General features: G+C 38.8%; 1 pseudogene; it reads left to right on the top strand.

The window, feature by feature from the left end:
- Nucleotides 1-10,881: 10,881 nt before the first annotated feature.
- Nucleotides 10,882-11,643, top strand: LOC118841697 (annotated as a pseudogene).
- The last annotated feature ends 456 nt before the right edge of the window (nucleotides 11,644-12,099 follow it).

The raw sequence follows: 12,099 nt of genomic DNA on the forward strand, positions 1-12,099 counted from the left end.
ACTGATATTTGTATGCTGAATTAAAGTAAGCTTGCCAACCCCTTAACCTTGCTTTCCTTATTAAGGCAGATCAAAAGAACCTGTGCTGTTGGCAGCTTTCCGGGTGCTGGCTGTGGGAGGATCTTTCACCCCCACAGAAGCTGCTAGCCGGATTGTTGAAACAAGACTGAGAATCAGGAGAAGTGGGTTCTATTCTCTCCTCTCACAACTACTCTGAGCATCCTCTTCTGTAAGATCAAGGGGTTGCAAAAGAGCTCTCTAAGGGCCTTCCCTGTTCTAAGTCTGTGAGTCTATGAAACTTGGGTTCCATTTAACTCATCTTCAACACAACCCCAAGTTCAAATCCCTGGGACTTTAGCTTGCTCTTCTGTAAAATAAAGGAATTGGGTTAGATGTTCTCTAAGGGCACCTACGTGGTGCAGTAGATAGAGCACCAGGCCTGAAGTGAGAAGTCTCATCTTCCTAAGTTCAAATCTGGCTAGTTGTGTGACCCTGGGCAAGTCATTTAACCCTTTTTGCCTCAGTTTCCTCACCTATAAAATGAATTGGAGAAGGAAATGGCAAGCCACTCTAGTATCCTTGCCAAGAAAATCCCAAATGGGGTCATGAAGAGTTGGACATGACTGAAAACAACAGAAGTCCCTTCTAGTTCTAACATCATAATTTGGGAGAAGGGAGGGTTGGTAGGAGGGGAGAGTGGTTTCAAGACTTCTCTCAGCCTTCAACATCTATCTGTTTGATATAAGATTTATCATTCAATCCTCACTCCCTAATTAAACCTCTTGGATGTCAAGTGAGAAGAAACAACTGACCGTAACACCTAATTACCAAAAATAATTAGTTTCAATATGAAGCTATGAAATTACTTACTTCCTCTTGTTGGGAGATGAGGGTGGACAGCTACCAGCAGTATTCTCATGATTATCCAGAGGTTTCTATCTCTCTTCTCCCACCAAATCTGAGTATATTTTTCATGCTATTTAACCTAGACATGGTTTGTGTTGTTTACCCCAAGTGCAAAAAGATCCTAGTCATGACTCTGACCAACTGAAAATGCATGAGATCAAGCCATCAGTTAACAAATTATCAAGCCTTTTGTGTCAGAGGAAGTGATAGCTGCCATGTTTCAAAGACAAAAAAAAATCTGTCAGTCCATGCCCTCAAGAGACTTACATTCTTTTGAATGAGATGCAAGAGGAATTAACCAAGCATAAAAATAGCCATTTAAATCCATCACACCAGGAACATATTTCCTTTCTCCCTACAGCACCTGGAAAACCCGTTTACTTGGGAGTTCCAAGCCCAAGATTCTCTCTTTTCTTCTAGCCTGGAATGTCTACACTTGTTCATTCCAAAAGTATGTAGTCCTCCACTCAACAGCTGTGACAAATGTGTCTGCCATTGCCAATATTGATTATTTCAGTATAGTATTTGCTAGGCTCTAAATCAAATTTTTGTGGCTGCAACTGATTCATGGGGTTATAAGTAGCATTCACCTATTAGTCTCAGTTTAATGAACTGACAGCCAGAATTTGTTGAAATAATATTAATATTTATTGAATTTATGATTCTTTTTTGCCACAACACCTTTTCTCTTCTGTCTCACCGCATTGTTTTAATGGCCCAGGCCATTCTGTATTATTAAATTACAATTTTATTGATAAGCTAAATCATTTATTGCTCCTCTAGTTGGGGAAATTTATATTTCCTCACTGTATACAGCAGCCAGATCATCCCTTAGGGTACCTTCTTGGCGCATTTCCTTTTTTGAGTGGGTAAGGAGTTAGAGGTGAGGAAAAAGAGAAGGAAGTAGGAGAAGGAGAAGAGACTTTCCACGAGTTGGAGCAGGAGTCTCCACAGAAAATGTAGACAGTCTCAAAACTCCGGCTAAATCAGTGGGGCTAAAAAAGTGTTAAACCATGAATACTCTTTGAGCTAGCCATACAACCATTATACAGCTCCAAAGGGATCAAAGGAAAAGGAAAGGGACCCACATGTACAAAAATATTTGTGAGAGCTTTTTGTGGCAGCAAAGTACTGGAAACTGAGGATGATGCCCATTAATTAGGGAATAGGTGAACAAGTTGACATACAAACATGATGGAATACTGTTGGTTATAAGAAATGATAAGATAATGGTTTCCTAGAAACTGGGGAAGACTTACATAAACTCATACAAACTAAAAAGGCAGAACCAGAAGAATAACTTATACATTATAAAGACAAACAGCTTTGGAAGACTTAGGAGTTTTGTCCAACACAATAACCAACTACAATTCCAAGGACTCATGATAAAACCTGCTACTCCACCTCCAGATAGAGAGTTGTCAGATTGAGCGTGAAGACTGAAATGTATTTTATTGGACAAGGCCAATGTGGGATTTGTTTTACTTAACCATACATATTTGTAATAGGTTTCATATTTCTTGCTTTCTTGATGGGGAGGTGAAAGGGAGAAAATTTGGAAATGAAAATAAAATAAAAAATGAATTAAAAAATAAAAGCTGGGAAAAAATCAAATCAATGAGTCTTCAAAGCCTACATCTTATATTTAAACTCTTGGAGACACTTATAAAAAGCTTAGGGAAAACATAGATTTGTTTTAGGCTTAATTCTAATTCTAACTTATGATGGGATTATAACTTGATCTCAGTTTCCTCATCTGTAAAGTAAGGATAATAGTCAATAAACGTTTAATATAAACTAGATGCCGTGTTGGGTTGTTGATTGTCTAGACTTAAGAAAGTGATAAAGAAAATGTTAATAATGCAGATTAAATTTTAAAATGTGTTACATGTGCATTTCTTTTTTAGAGAGCTGTCCAATGACTACCCCTTCCCCCAAAGGAAACAGCTGGGAGGAACAATGGATAGAGCACTGAGCCTGGAATCAGTAAGACTCATTTTCATGAGTTCAAATGCTGCCTCCTAGCTGTATGACCCTGGGCAAGTCGCTTAATCCTGTTTGCCTTAATTGCCTCATCTATGAAATAAGCTGAAGAAAGAAATGGCAAACTGCTTCAGTATCTTTGCCAAGAAAACCCCAAAAGGGGTCGCAAAGCTTTAGACCTGACTGGAAAACACCTGAAGAACAACAAATATTATTTGTGATTATGTCTGTCTTCCCTTCCCTGATAGCCAGTCCATACATAATTGGGCCGGTTCTAAGGAAACAAATACAACCTGCACTGAGACCCTATTCAAGCCCTTTCCACAGTATTAGGACCTATCAGAGCTCATCAGAGCTTCAAGAACCTAGGGCACTCGTACACCATGATGAGCCCATAGAGTAAGAATTTTAGAATGAGATTTTGGATGGGAATTCACTATGAAAGAATAAGACATTTTACCAATGAAATACATCCTTGTTATCAATCATTGTTGCTACTGAGGTGCTTCCTACTCCTATTATACAGAGTACACTGGTCATCATAAGCAGCAAATAAATATTTTTGTATTTAATAAAGTAAAGTGTTGTAGAAAAAGCATTGGGGAGCCAAGAAATCTAGGGTCTAGCCACATTTCTGTCACTATCTAGCTAACTAACTATGAAGCCTTTCATAATTCCTTCAATTTCTGTGAGCCTTTGCTCACTCACCTAAAAAAATGTGGTTTGAATTCGATCATTTCTAAGATTCCTTCTAGCTCTCATATTTTATGATTTTACACCTAGGAACCAGGGATTGTTTCTTTGAAATCAGGATGACAGGACAGGTGTCAGAATTCAATTTGGACAATGTATTCTGTCTCCCCACTGGATCAACCTCTCCATGCCAATGGGCTCCTGAAGTCTGAAATGATAGATAGTCTTGCCTTGCTCCAACATAGAGTCAGTGTCCTCACTCTGTGAGGCCAGGTAGGACAGCCTTTTCATACAAGGGAGGTGGACTATAACTTTTGCCTATGATGAATCCCTAAAGGAAAACAAACACTTGAGCAAGGAATTGTCAAGGGTGAGTGATCCATTTTAACTTGATGAACTCTTCATAGACTGCAGATACAGTCAGGAGTTAGTTACAATAGTAAACAAGTAAAAAATGTGTACGCACTCATCACATCTCTGAACAGCAGAAAACACAGAGTAGTCATAAATCCAGAAAAAGAAGGAAAAGAAAGACCCAAGAATGCCCCTCTTTGTGCATCTCTTCTGTCATTAGGAAATGATTTCACTCATTTTTCCTCCTGTAGTCTGGCTCTTTGCTAGTGTTGAGAGAAATTCCAGCCAATGGAGCCTTGGCATGTCTTGCTATCAGCTGTGACTATAGATATTGCTTTTTCTGCCATGTTTAACTTGGCTACATATGGCCTTTGGGAGATAGACTGAAGTCACTGTGGCACCTGTGAACACTAGCACAGATGGACCAAATTCCTCCAGAGCCTGAGCAGAGGGATCTGGAAAGGCAATGGTGAAGGGAGGGGCAAAAGGGAGGGAGACTAGGGAAAGAAACTGCTTTGGCAGCAGCTGTTCCATTTGGGGAGCTAATGAGACTCACAGAAAAGCCTGCCAAGAGATGCCAAGTGCTTATTTGTTTGTGGGAGTGAATTCAGCCTTGGCCAAATTGGACAATGATACCAAAACACCCATTTCTCTCCATTCAAATCTGTGGCTCCACCTCATGTTTCTGAAAGAGGCTTAATGCTCTGACCTCCACAAAGATGAGCCTCAATGCCACATGAAGGGACACAGAATGCTGTAAGTCCTTACCTGAAAAAAGAGCATTTTTCCAAAAGTTGATTTGCAAATCAACTATGTGTCTCCCAGAACACATTTTCTCATAGAACCAATGTTACAAATAGTGGTTAAGTTTCTAGCGCAAAGGTTTATTTAACCTGTAATGATGCAGTTGAAATACTGCATATTTGACATTTTAATGGTATTAAAGATACTATTAAGTGGCATTGATTAATTAATATTAAATTGATTTGATGGTATTAAAGATACAATGTATCAGATACATGTATGATTGGAAAAAGATATGAGTCAGCCAGGTAGCAAGACTAAGATATGGCTGATGAATAGGACAGATTCCCCATTGTTATACATGAGAATCAGGAGAAGGCCCCAACATATTGAAAGTTGTTGGTGTAGGGAATAAAGCAGACAACCCAGAGCGGCATATAGAATAGAGCACTAGAGTTGAAGTCAGGAAGACCAAGATTCAAATCCCACCTCAGATATTAAGTAGCCATGTGACTTTAAGCAAGATACCTAACCTCTCTGGGTCTCAGTTTCCTCATCTATAGAATGAAGGAGTTGGACTTGATTACCTCTGAGGTCCCTTCCAGCTCTAAATCTTGGTTCCTATTATCCTATATTAAGTAATCTCCTTGGAGGGACATAGATGAGAGTCAAACAGAACTGATAGAATTTTTTGCAGAGCCCACAAAATAGCAGAGAGAAGCAGGGATCCAGCCCAGGACAGCCTAGATGGTCGCTGGGTAAGGTCTATCATGCATGGAGCTGGGAGTGGAGCTGAGCAGAGCCCAGCGTGGGCAGTGGCAGGACCAACCAGGCCAGGAGCCAGGTGGAACGGACCCTAGCACCCTGAATCAGTGAGCTGTGGCAGTTGCCAGACTTCTCAACCCACAAACACCAAAGACAAGAGAGAAGGTTAGTGGAAAAAGCTACTGGGGACAGAGTGAAAGGAGTTCACGGTTCAGCCACCACCCTGGGAACAGCAGAGGTGATGCAGCTACAGAACTACAGCTGCAGTTACTTCTGGCCCCAGGCCCACCTGGTGGGAGGAATTAAGTGGCAGATCAGAGCAGGAGTGCAGAGCCTGCTTAAGATCCAAGTCCGGTCTGGGTTGGCAGTTCTTGGGGAAGTATGAGTGCTGCTGTGGCAGAGCTGGCTGTATAGAAATAGCTCCGAAAACAACAGCACATCCCCTCAAGCTTGGAACAGAGTACTCTCTACTCTACAAGCAGTCATACCCCAACAAAAAACTCAAGGGTCAAGTAGTTGGCTGGGAACATGGCCAGGCAGCAAAAATGCACTCAGATTCAGTCTCAGACTTTGGAATCTTTCTTTGGTGACAAAGAAGACCAAAACATACAGCCAGAAGAAGTCAACAAAGTCAAAGGGCCTACAACAAAAGTCTCCAAGAAAAACATGAACTGGCCCCAGGCCATGGAAGAGCTCAAAAAGGATTTGGAAAAGCAAGTTAGAGAAGTAGAGGAAAAATTGGGAAAAGAAATGAGAGTGACGTGAGAAAACCATGAAAACAAGTCAATGACTTACTAAAGGAGACCCAAAAAAATACTGAAGAAAACAACACCTAAAAAATAGACTAACTCAAATGGCAAAAGAGCTCCAAAAAGACAATGAGGATAAGAATGCCTTGAAAGGCAGAATTAGCCAAATGGAAAAGGAGGTCCAAAAGACCACTGAAGAAAATACTACCTTAAAATTAGATTGGAGCAAGTGGAAGCTAGTGACTTTATGAGAAATCAAGATATTATAAAACAGAACCAAAAGAATGAAAAAGTGGAAGACAATGTGAAATATCTCATTAGAAAAATCACTGACCTGGAAAATAGATCCAGGAGAGATAATTTTAAAATTATTGGACTACCTGAAAGCCATGATCAAAAAAAGAGCCTAGATACCATCTTTCAAGAAATTATCAAGGAAAACTGCCCTGATATTCTAGAGCCAGAAGGTAAAATAGAAATTGAAAGAATCCACCGATCGCCTCCTCAAAAAGATCCCAAAAAGAAAAGCCCCAGGAATATTGTCGCCAAATTCCAGAGTTCCCAGATCAAGGAGAAAATACTGCAAGAAGCCAGAAAGAAACAATTTGAGTATTGTGGAAACACGATCAGAATAACACAAGATCTGGCAGCTGCTACATTAAGGGATCGAAGGGCTTGGACTACGATATTCCGGAGGTCAATGGAGCTAGGATTAAAACCTAGAATCACCTACCCAGCAAAACTGAGTATCATGCTCCAAGGCAAAATATGGATTTTCAATAAAATAGAGGACTTCCAAGCTTTCTCAGTGAAAAGACCAGAACTGAATAGAAAATTTGACTTTCAAACACAAGAATCAAGAGAAGAATGAAAAGGTAAACAAGAAAGAGAAATCATAAGGGACTTACTAAAGTTGAACTGTTTCATTTACATTCCTACATGGAAAGATGATGTGTATAATTCATGAGACCTCAGTATTAGAGTAGATGAAAGGAATATACATATATATATATGTGTGTGTGTGTGTGTGTGTATGTATATATATGCCTATGTGTGTATGCATATATGTAGGTGTTTATATATGTATACAGACAGAGGGTACAGGGTGAGTTGAATATGAAGGGATGATATCTAAAAAAAATAAAATCAAATTAAGGGATAAGAGAGGAATATATTGAGAGAGGGAGAAAGGGAGAGATAGAATGGGGTAAATTATCTCCCATAAAAATGGCAAGAAAAAGCAGTTCTGTAGGAAGAGAAGAGGGGGCAGGTGAGGGGGAATGAGTAAATCTTGCTCTCATCAGGTTTGACCTGAGGAGGGAATACAATACACACTCAATTGGGTATCTTACCCCACAGGAAAGAAGGAGGAAGAAGATAAAAAACATGGGACAATAGAAAAGAGGGCAGATAGGGGGAGGCGGTAATCAAAAGAAAACACTTTCAAAAAGGGACAGGGTCAAGGGAGAAAATTCAATAAAGGGCGATAGGTTAGGAAGCAGCAAAACATAGTTAATCTTTCACAATATGAGTATTGTGGAAGGGTTTTACATAATGATACGCATGTGGCCTATGTTGAATTACTTGCCTTTTAGGGAGGGCGGGTGGGGAAGGAAGAGGGGAAAGAATTTGGAACTCAAAGTGTTAAAAACAGACATTCAAAACAAACAAAAAAAAGGTTTTTGCATGCAACTAGGAAATAAGATACACAGGCAATGAGGCATAGAAATTTATCTTGCCCTACAAGAGAAGAAGGGAAAGGGGGATGAGAGGGGAGTGGGGTGACAAAAGGGAGGGCTGACTGGGGAATGGGGCAGCCAGAATATACGGCATCTTGGAGTGGGGGGGAGGGTGAAATGGGGAGAAAATTCGTAATTCAAACTCTTGTGAAAATCAATGCTGAAAACTAAATATATTAAATAAATTAAATAAATTAAAATAAAATAAAATAAAAGAGATTAAAATAAAGTAAAAAAAAAATCAAACTGGGAGGAAAAGACCCTCAGGGTTGCTGCCCAAAAGAGAAAGAGTTACTATTTACATTCACTCTGAGCCAGGAAAGCCCCCAAAATAACTATTACGTGGTGCTTGGGCAGGGACCTATTGTCCAGTCCTTGAGATCCAGAGTAAATTGGGTTTAAGGCTTGGTCAGATAACTAACATAACATGATAAATGCATAAAAGAAGCACAAATCAAGAGCTATGGGAAGTCAGAGGGGAAAGAATCATTACTGAAGCTATAAAAAGCAACAAGGGGAAATGCTACTATGGATCCAATACTAAACAACTATAGGAAATAGAAGGGAAATGAACCTTGGAAGAAATTTATTATATCATTTTATGTCCCTGGTAGGTAAGAGAGCTCTAGGTACAGTCAGATATATACCCTAGACTTTTTTTTAAAAAGGGAGTTTTAAAAGTTTAGAGAAATAATGATCCCATGGCTTGAAAACCTAAAAGGAAAGATGGCTCAAGAATAATGGAAGAAAGCTCTCAAAAACCAAATTCTAGCAATACAGTTGTGAAGGATCCCTGTGAGAAAGAAAATTAGGAAGGGGGACATAAAGAGACTAATGTGACTGCACAGGGAGCTCTCTAATAACTTTTTTAAATGTATGACAAAAATAGAAACAATCATGGAACTAAGAAAGGATAAAAGACTGACATATTCCTGTGAAAAGAGACCTAAGTAGGCTAAAGCACAGAATGAACTCAGGTTTGAAAAAGTGCTACAAAGCAAGGGTGGGGGGGGGGCGGTTTAAAGCCATGCTTGAAACAAAAAATGGAAAACTAAGAGACAAACAATGTTTATTATAGGTCATATACTGTTAACAAGTGACAAAAAGTAAAACTGCTCATCTTCCACCTTTCTGTCTTCTCTGTCAAGGAAAATGATCAGTCTTCAGATGAAAAAATATAGAAATAGAAAAAGGGTACAAAAAAGGAATTGAAATACAATATAAGGAAGAGATAGTGAGAGCTTTTAAGCAATTCTGTATTCAAGTCTCTGGGCCTGGATGAGCTTTCTTCCAAAATGCCAAAAAGATTTTTTTAAAAACCTCCTAGATGTGATGGTTTATTTGTATTTATTATCTTTATATTTGTGCTATAAGTACTTTATACATATATATATATATATATATATATAGAGAGAGAGAGAGAGAGAGAGAGATACACACATGTAGATACATTTCTATGAATGGAGAGACAGGCAGACATTTGTTTTTCCTCTATTATAATGTAAGCTCTTAGCAAGTAGGCTAAAGGATTGTTTCATTCTTTTTATTTCTATCACCAGTGCCTAGGACAGTGCCTGGCATATAGGAGGTGCTTAATACATGTTTGTTTATTGGTTGATTGACGGTTAAATGGACTCACTATATTGAAGAATCATGGAGAATGAAAGAGGGGCAAGAAAACTGAACATAGATAAATGTTGTCCTGATTTTCAAAAAGAGGTAATTCTAAAAACTATAGACTAGTAATATTGATTTAAATTCTTGACAAAATTCTTGACTAATTCATTAAATTATGGTTGGTGAGAACATAGAAAGGATGATATTGACACTAGATGCCAATGTGGATTCACTAAGAACAACTCATACCTTCATTCCCTTTTTTTAACACACATGCAGCAGGGGAATGCCACTAATGAGACTATATTGAATCTTAGCAAAGCATACATAGCATTACATGATAGTCTTGTAGGTTAAGATATAGAAATAGGGACAGCTAGGTGGCACAGTGAGTAGAGCACTGGCCCTGGAGTCAGGAGGGGCTGAATTCAAATCTGGCCTCAGACACTTGACACGTTTATGAGCTGTGTAACCTTGGGCAAGTCACTTAACCACAATAGCCCTGCCTTCCACCCTCAAAAAAAAAAAGAAAAGATATAGAAATATTGGCTGCCATAGCTATTTGGATTGTTATCTGCTTGAAAGACTATATCCAAAACCTGTTGTTTAATAGAAGGATATCATTTGGGAAGTTCATCTGTCATCAGAATGAGGTCAACAAACTACTAGCCCAGTCCTGAATTCTGCCACCTATTTTTCTATGGCCCAAGAGCTAAGAATGGTTTTTGCATTTTAAAATACAATAAAACTTTGATTTTTTTATATTTTTAAAGACAATAAAACTTTCTTTTCAAGTTCTTAGTTTGATAGCATGGCAGTTGAGCCGGGTTTGGCTCACAGGTTGTAGTTTGCCATGTCCTGACTTAAATGAAAGAATAAATGGTTTGTTTATCAAATTTGAAGGTGACAAAAGCTATCCAAGTCATTAATTAATCAGAACTCATAAAGATCTTTCTGGGCTAGAATAATGGGCTAAATCTAAGAAAATACAAATAAATGTCTAGTGCTTGGGTTCAAAAGTCCAATAACATAAGTACAAGATGGTAGAGATGTCACTTGACAGCGTATATATTAAAAGCATTTTGTTATTTTAAGCACTTGTAAACTCAGAATGAGCTGACAGTGTGATGTGGCTAGGAGGGGAAAAATCTCAGACAATCTTAGCTTATATTAATAAACCTACAAATGTATAGGAAAAAAGGAAGATATTTTTCTCACTGTTTCTTTTTCCAGTCAGAACACATGTAAAGAACCACATTCAGTTCTGGATGTCAGTTTTAAGAAACTGATTTGGCAATATTTTGATCTATGTTCTGTAGATGAGAGATGGCTGCCAGCAAGAGGAAAGTGGGGTGGGGAGGAGAACACTAATTCCACCTGCTGAAATGGAGAAGATTCAGATGAAGCCCAAATGAAACTTCAGCTAAAGTGAAAACTGCAAAGAAATGGGACATCCTTTACCCAAGAGCAAATTGAGGCTCTAAAGAAAGAGTTTGAAAGAATCCATTACCCAAATGTGTTTGCCAGAGAGAGACTAGCTGCCAAAGTAGACCTACCTGAAGCAAGAATATAGGTATAGTTTTCTAATCAAAGGCAAAGTAGAGAAGGGAAGAGAAAGTGGGGAATGAGAGAAGGCAGACCAGCAACACACCCATATTCCCATCAGCAATAGCTCCAGTACAAGTGTCTGCCAGCCAATCCTACAACCTGCCACTCCTGTTTCTTCCTTTACATCAGGCTCTATGTTGAGTCAGTCAGACACAGCCCTAACAAATACATATAGCCCTTTGCCAACCATGCCTAGCTTCACAAGGGTGAACAACCTGCCAAAGTAACCCCCTGTTCCCAGCCAGACCACCTCTTACTCTTGCAGGTTGCCCACTAGTCCACTGGTAAATGGGCAGTTATGATAGTTACACATCTGCACACATGCAGACACACATGAACCAATGGGCACTTCTGGTACCACTTTAACAGACCTCGTTTCCCCTGGAGTGTCAGTTCCCATTCAAGTTCCTGGAAGTGAACCTGATGTGTCTCAATACTGGCCACAATTACAGGATTTTTTTAAGTGTATTGACTTCAGTCAATGACAATAGGTGTTTCAGGAATATTTTATAAAAGAAGATCTACTGTCAGAAGTGCTTCTATATTACAACTCTGTCCTGTACCATACCATAGCACTTAGAGAAAAAGACTTTACCCATAGACCTTCATACACAGAAAGCATTATATCAGTTGGAACCAATCTTCATTTTGGTATCCAAATTTTTATTCATTTTGGTAAATGAGCATTGGTGTGTTATAATGAAAAACAAAGAAGAAAGTAGACCAAATACATATTTCTGATCTGTGTTGTTCATGAAGCTATTTTTTTAAAAAAAGGAAGCCATAACCAATAAGTTCTGTCACAAATTTAAGAGGTTGTCATTGATACATATCAAATCTTTCTACCAATCTGAGTTTCTATCAATCCATCGTATATAATGAAATCTGGAACAATATGCACTAGATTTTTGTAAGAATAAAATCTGTTGGGTTCCCAAGGT

Source organism: Trichosurus vulpecula, chromosome 1, assembly GCF_011100635.1.
Source record: "Trichosurus vulpecula isolate mTriVul1 chromosome 1, mTriVul1.pri, whole genome shotgun sequence".
Classification (NCBI taxonomy): domain Eukaryota; kingdom Metazoa; phylum Chordata; class Mammalia; order Diprotodontia; family Phalangeridae; genus Trichosurus; species Trichosurus vulpecula.